Genomic DNA, 6,289 nt, shown 5'->3' on the forward strand with positions numbered 1-6,289 from the left:
GCGTGCATTTCTGTAAAGGAACAGAAGCAGTTTATTTACCTGCTCAGATTTGAAAATAGCCCAATCATACATCTTTGCATGGATTTTGGCATGACTTTGTATTTCTGTAATGAAATCCTTACCCGGAATAAGAACTCTTTAAGAAGGCCTATCGCATCTGCCCTGCTTCCCTTATAATGTACCAGTGCCAGAGGTTGATCACTGCCTTTCCCATCACAGCACGGAGGATTTTTCTGCGATTGTTCCAGGCTTTCTGGAGGTCTGTTTACTTTTCTTGCCTTGAATTTGTTTTTTGTTTTGTTTTTTTATTTGCAATTTTTATTGCTGTTGATCATTAACAGATATAAACAGTATTATTAATATATGTAGAGGCAAACAGCATATTACAAATAAAGTATGAAAACATACATACATACATACAGTGTCCCCCTACCCCCCCATCATGCTATAGGAAAAAGTAGTAGTAATAACCAGTCTGTTGAAACATCATAGAGGCTGGTTCTTGTATAGAATCAGTGAAGGAGTTGATAGCCAAACAATTCAGGATTGAGAGATGAAGGTCAATCTCCAGAGGATGTAAGGTTCCCAGACTGAATTAAATTTTGAAAGACGATGATATTTCAGTGCAGTTAGTCGGTAAAGAGTGCAAGTTCTGTCCAATCGTCGCAGAATGTCATCTGAAGTGGGTGGATGGGGCCGCTTCCAATGGAACGCAATCTCCATCCTAGTGGCAGTACAGACCTGTTGTATGAAAGTTTGGGTATTTGGCAGTAAATTATCATTGAATATAAAGAGGAGTGCCTGGTCTTTAGAAACGACATGATGAATATTAAGTATTTCTGATATCACCTCTGAGATGTATGTCCACACTGGCTGTGGATATAAATACAGTCCCACCAAAGATGTAGATGAGTATCTAGTTGGCAATTGCGCCAGCACTGTGGATCCAAATTAGGATAGTAGTGATGCAACCTGACCGGGGTGAGATGCCAGCGATACAGTGTTTTGTAATTAGCTTCAATAATTCAGGCAGATATGTTGCCTTGGGTAATTCTTGAAAAGATTGTTAGCCATTCCTCTTCAGAAATGGACCTTGCCGGATCGCGTTCCCATGCTGTCATATGTGCATATTTAGTAAACTGTCGGGAAGCCAGAATTTTGTAAAGGTTGGATAGTAGGCCGCCAGGCATTTTGGGAGTCATGCAGTAGCCTTCAAACAAGGAACGCGTCAGTGACGACAAGCCCTGTGTTTGTATCTGGAGGATAAAATGTCTGAGTTGCATATAGGAGAGGAATTCTGAGTGAGGCAATTGGTGTTTCTCAATAAGAGTTGAGAATGGGATGATGGATCCTTGTTGTAGAAGATGAGATATACATGTGATGCCTCTAGATTTCCAGTTGTTAAAGGCTGAACTGGGTAGACCTGGAGTAAAGGAAGTATTGTGGAATAGAGAAGTCTGTAAAAAAAATAGTCTGCACTGCCCATTAATTTGGTTTTCCAGCTATTCCACATATTTAAAGTATGCCATGTAGAAGGGGTCAAGACAAGATCTGGATGCCAAGTCTTTCCAGGTTGCCAAGTTAGAGAGAAAAGCGGCATGGCAGCTAGCCATTCCTGTTCCAATGTCACCCAGGGTCTAGGATCGTCAACATGATGCCATTCCACGACTGGACGAAGTTGGGCTGCTGCATAATACCATTCCAGATTAGGTAGACTTAAGCCTCTTGACGTCTTAAGCTGATAAAGAATCATTCGTGCAACTTGAGGCGGGCGATGATGCCATAGAAATCGAAGTAGTTTTCTTTGCCATTGAATCAATGTAGCTTTACTGACTGTGAGACAGGCAGGGTTTGAAAAAGATATAAAAATCTGGGGAGTATGTTCATCTTAATTATTGCCAATCTGCCCAACCAGTTGAAGGGAAGAGAGTTCCATTTATCAAAATCTTTATCTATCTTCTCTATAAGGGGGGTATAATTAAGCTGGAACAGATCCAAGATGTTATTGCTGAGATAAACCCCAAGATATTTAAGTTTAGTGTGTGCCCATTTAAGTGTGTGAGGACTGTAGAGATTGCACCATATCTGATGGACATGAGATGTTTAAAATCTTTGACTTGTCCCAGTTAATTTTGAAGCCAGAGATAGCACTAAAATGTGCTAGTTCATGTTCTATTGCTGGTAAAGAAGTAACGGGATTGCTCATTGTGAATATGATGTCGTCCGCAAATAACGACATTTTAAATTGATGGGAGTTAAGGGAGAAGCCTGGTACCTGTGGGTTGTTTCATATATGAATGGCCAGAGGTTCAAGAAAGATGGCAAATAAGAGAGGGGAAAGAGGGCATTCCTGTCTGGTACCTCGGCAAACAGAAAATGGAGCTGTATATCTACCATTAATTTTAAGACAGGCCGAAGGTGAATGGTTCAGGGCTCTAATCCAATTATGAAAGGAGGTACCAGATTTCATATAGTGAAGGGTTTGGAATAGAAAGGGCCAATGTACCATGTCAAAGGCCTTTTCTGCATCTATGGCCAGTAGGAGATGATCCGTCTTCTGTTTAGCGGTGCCCCAGATAATAATAATAATTTTGCAGACATTATCGCTAGCCATGAGGCCCGGAATGAAACCTGCCTGGTCTGGATAAATAATTTGTGCTATAAAGCAATTAAGCCTGTCAGCTAAAATCTTGGCAAGAAGATCAAGATTTATCAAAGAGATTGGGCGATATGAGGTGCAAAGAGTAGGATCTCTGCCCAGTTTGGCTATGATAGTAATTCCGGCTTTGTTAGAATCAGGGTTCAATGTTTCTCCCCCACACAAGAAATTAAAATGACGTTGGATGTATGGTGCTAAAGTGGGACCGAAGGTTTTGTAAAATTTGGCGGTTAGACCATCTGGGCCCGGGGCCTTTCCCAGCTTAAGGTTTTTTATGGCTGTTAGAATTTCTGGTGTTGTAATTTCTGCATTGAGTAAGTCTGTCATCTCTGGTGTGAGATGGGGCAATTCAGTAGACTGTAGATAATGATTAATATCTATAGTCTGGATGTGGGATTCAGCCGAGTATAGGGCTTGATAAAATTTAAGAAATTGTTGAGTAATAGCCGAGTAGGTAGACTCAATTTGACCCTGCTCAGTTTTAATTTTGAGGATATGATTTTGAAAGGTTTGCTTTTTTAATTGGTGGGCTAGGATCCTTCCAGCTTTATTTCCCCCCTCAAAGAAGGTTTGTCTAGTAAGATTTAACACATGAGCAATATGATCCAACTCTAGTCTGTGTAGGTCGTCCCTAGCCTTAGAAAGTTGAGTAAGCACTTTCTTGGAGCCTGTTTGAACATGTTGGTGAGTTAAAGACAAAATCTTATCACGAAGTAGGGAACAGGCCGCTTCCTTCGGTTTTTTGAGAAAAGCGGAATGAGAAATAAAATGACCTCTAATGAAGGATTTGAAGCAATCCCATAGTATTATCGGTGAGGTGACTGAGTTTTCATTTATTTGAAAGAAGTCACAAATTGTCTGTGTGGAGGTACTAATGAAAGAAAGGTCATGTAGTATAGAGTCATTAAGCCTCCAGAATTTACAGCCATGATCTCCCCCTGGTATGTGGAGCGTAATAAGAATCAGAGCATGGTCTGACCAGGAAACTATTCCCACCTCTGGTTGTTGGACTGAATGAGAGAGTAATTTATCCAGCAAGAGGTAATCAATTCTGGAATATGAGTCATGTGCTTTGGAGTAGAAAGTGTAGGAGCGTGAATGTGGATAGGTCATTCTCCAAGGATCTAGCAAGTTATGTTCATTCAGTAGGGCTCTAAGAGCTCTCGTATGGACCATGGCTGTATGAGAGTGACCCCTTGAGGTGTCTATAGAGGGAGAGAGTGTAACATTGAAATCACCTCCCAGGATCAAATGGCCATCCGCATGTTGCAATAGGGTATGGTGGATATGTTTTTAAAGAAAACAGCCTGTTCCCCTTTAGGGGTGTACACGTTGAGAATAGTAAAATCAGAATCATACATTGTAAAGCAAAGCATAAGAAAGCGCCCTTGGGGGATCTGTAATACATTTTTTTACTTTCAAAAACCAGGTGAGATGGAAATAGGATTCCCACTCCCGCATATTTAGCAATTTTGGTAGCTGCTGAATAGAATTAGTTATTAAATTTAGATGATTTCATGAGAGATGCATATCTGTGGGTGAGATGTGCCTCCTGCACAAGGACAATGTCTGGGAAGGAGACTGTCAGTTCTTTATAGAAAAGGGAATGTTTTTGAGAGGAATTTAAGACCCTTAGCATGGATGGAGAGAATTTTTAGCTTTGCCCTGATCGTGTTGGGAAATAAGGTACTATGTAAATTCTAGGTACGTCACCTCCGGGAGAGGGACTAATAATACCAACAATGGTATCCCTTAATAAGTTGGTAATGGTCTGGAGCATAGGTTCTGTAAGGGCAATAAAAAGACGGGAATAAGAATCAACCTCCTGCTATTGAGAAAGTGAACATAGGAAAAGACTGGTCTGACATATGTTGAAATATCAAGAATAGCATGATCCCCATGAGGACTATATCAGCCCTCCTTACCCCAAGAAACTGCCTGCAAAACCCTCCATGCAGGCTAACTACCATCCCAGAGTGGGGGTAGAGATGTGTCACAGGTGAGAGAGTTATTACTCCACTAACTCCCCCCAACCCTCAGAACTTAAGATATAACAGTAATAACCATCATAACTGCTTCTAACACATTTGTGAAACTTTTTAACTATCGAGTCCAAATAATGTGTCCAATTGGAAATATAGACTTAGTGTCCCGTAATCTTCCAACCACTTAGTTGTTTCCAACGGTAGAGGGAAAAGAATCAGCCAGGGCCTTGGCTGGCAGAAGAGCCTCCTGCATGCCAGTGAAGACGGCTGTTTCGCTGTCTGACCCGTTGCCAGGCAGGATATGAAGGACGGGCAGTGTGTGGTCCTGGGTTTTTTCTGTGGGATCTGTGAGGCAGTAAAACCGCTGGCTGACAGACTGGGAAAGGCCTCCTCAGGGGTTAGACATTTGAGTAGTGCCTTCCAAGGAGTAAGAGAGCCTGAAGGGGTGCAACCATCTATATTTGATGTTCTTACTGCTCAGAAAGAGGTGATTTCTCTGAAGGATTGCCTACTTTGTAGGGTTGCAAGAGAGAGGTCTGGAAAGATGGTAATGTTGTGACCCTCCCATGTCCATGTGCTTCGCTCCCTAGCTGCTGCTGCGATATTTTCTTTTGTAGTGAAATCAGTGAAACACACAATAATATCTCGTGGTCGATTTGTCTGGGGTGCACGCAGAGCCCGATGCGCACGATCCAGTTGAATTGCAGGGTTATTGGAGCTGTCGGTTCTGCGTGTCTCCTGCAGCATAAACAGGCAAAAGTTCTTAATGAGCGCGTGGCAGTCTTTTGGCGCCGACCCCTCAGAAAAGCCCCTAAATCTAAGATTGCTCCGATGTGCTCTGTTTTCGAGGTCGACAACTTTTGCATAGAGTTAGGCATTGTCCGTGCGAAGAACGTCGCAGGAGCTTTTATTTAGATTAGATAGTTTGGCTTGACCTTCCAGACACACATCAAGTTCATCTACTCGGTGGCGAAGGGACGTAAGATCTTCCCGCATTTCCTCGACATGAACTAAAAGCTCCTGTCTATACGCTTTGATATCAGCCCTGAGAATGGCAAACCATTCCCTAAATTCATCCCGAGTCAGGTGTTCGGAAGATTGGGTATCGGGAGGTTTGGGGCATATTTTGGGTGGCTCGGGGCTCTCAGAGCGTGAGCCAGCGCCATCTTGATCTCCGGCCTCGCGATCGGGCAAATCTCTATTACCTTCTTTATGATAAGAAAAGCGCTGAAAGTCCGAATTTTTTTTTCTATTTGCCATGTCTCCGTATTGGTGCAGACGCTCTGTTCAATTTTAGAAGCTAGCTGGTTGGAAAGGACGCAGATTGCTGAAGATTGGGAAGGAGTCGGCGGGAGCGCTCAGATCAAGCTGCCGTCTCAGTGTGTGACGTCATGCACCCCTCTGAATTTGTTTTGCTTGTCCTTGTTCACCATTCGTACTGGAATTCCACAGCTATGGAAATATGTCAAAGGATATGGAGGCGAGGGAGGACCAAAATGGTTCCTGCCTGCAGCTTTTCAAAGCCCATTCTAATCTCCGGCCTTCCCAGCAGCTAAAGGTAACGTTGGTGTAATGAAGTCCCTTGTGCATAATTGGTATCCGTTGTCTGGGCCCTGGCAGAATCACATCTCTGTATACATCATCT

This window comes from Rhinatrema bivittatum, chromosome 16 (assembly GCF_901001135.1).
Source record: "Rhinatrema bivittatum chromosome 16, aRhiBiv1.1, whole genome shotgun sequence".
NCBI classification, from domain to species: domain Eukaryota; kingdom Metazoa; phylum Chordata; class Amphibia; order Gymnophiona; family Rhinatrematidae; genus Rhinatrema; species Rhinatrema bivittatum.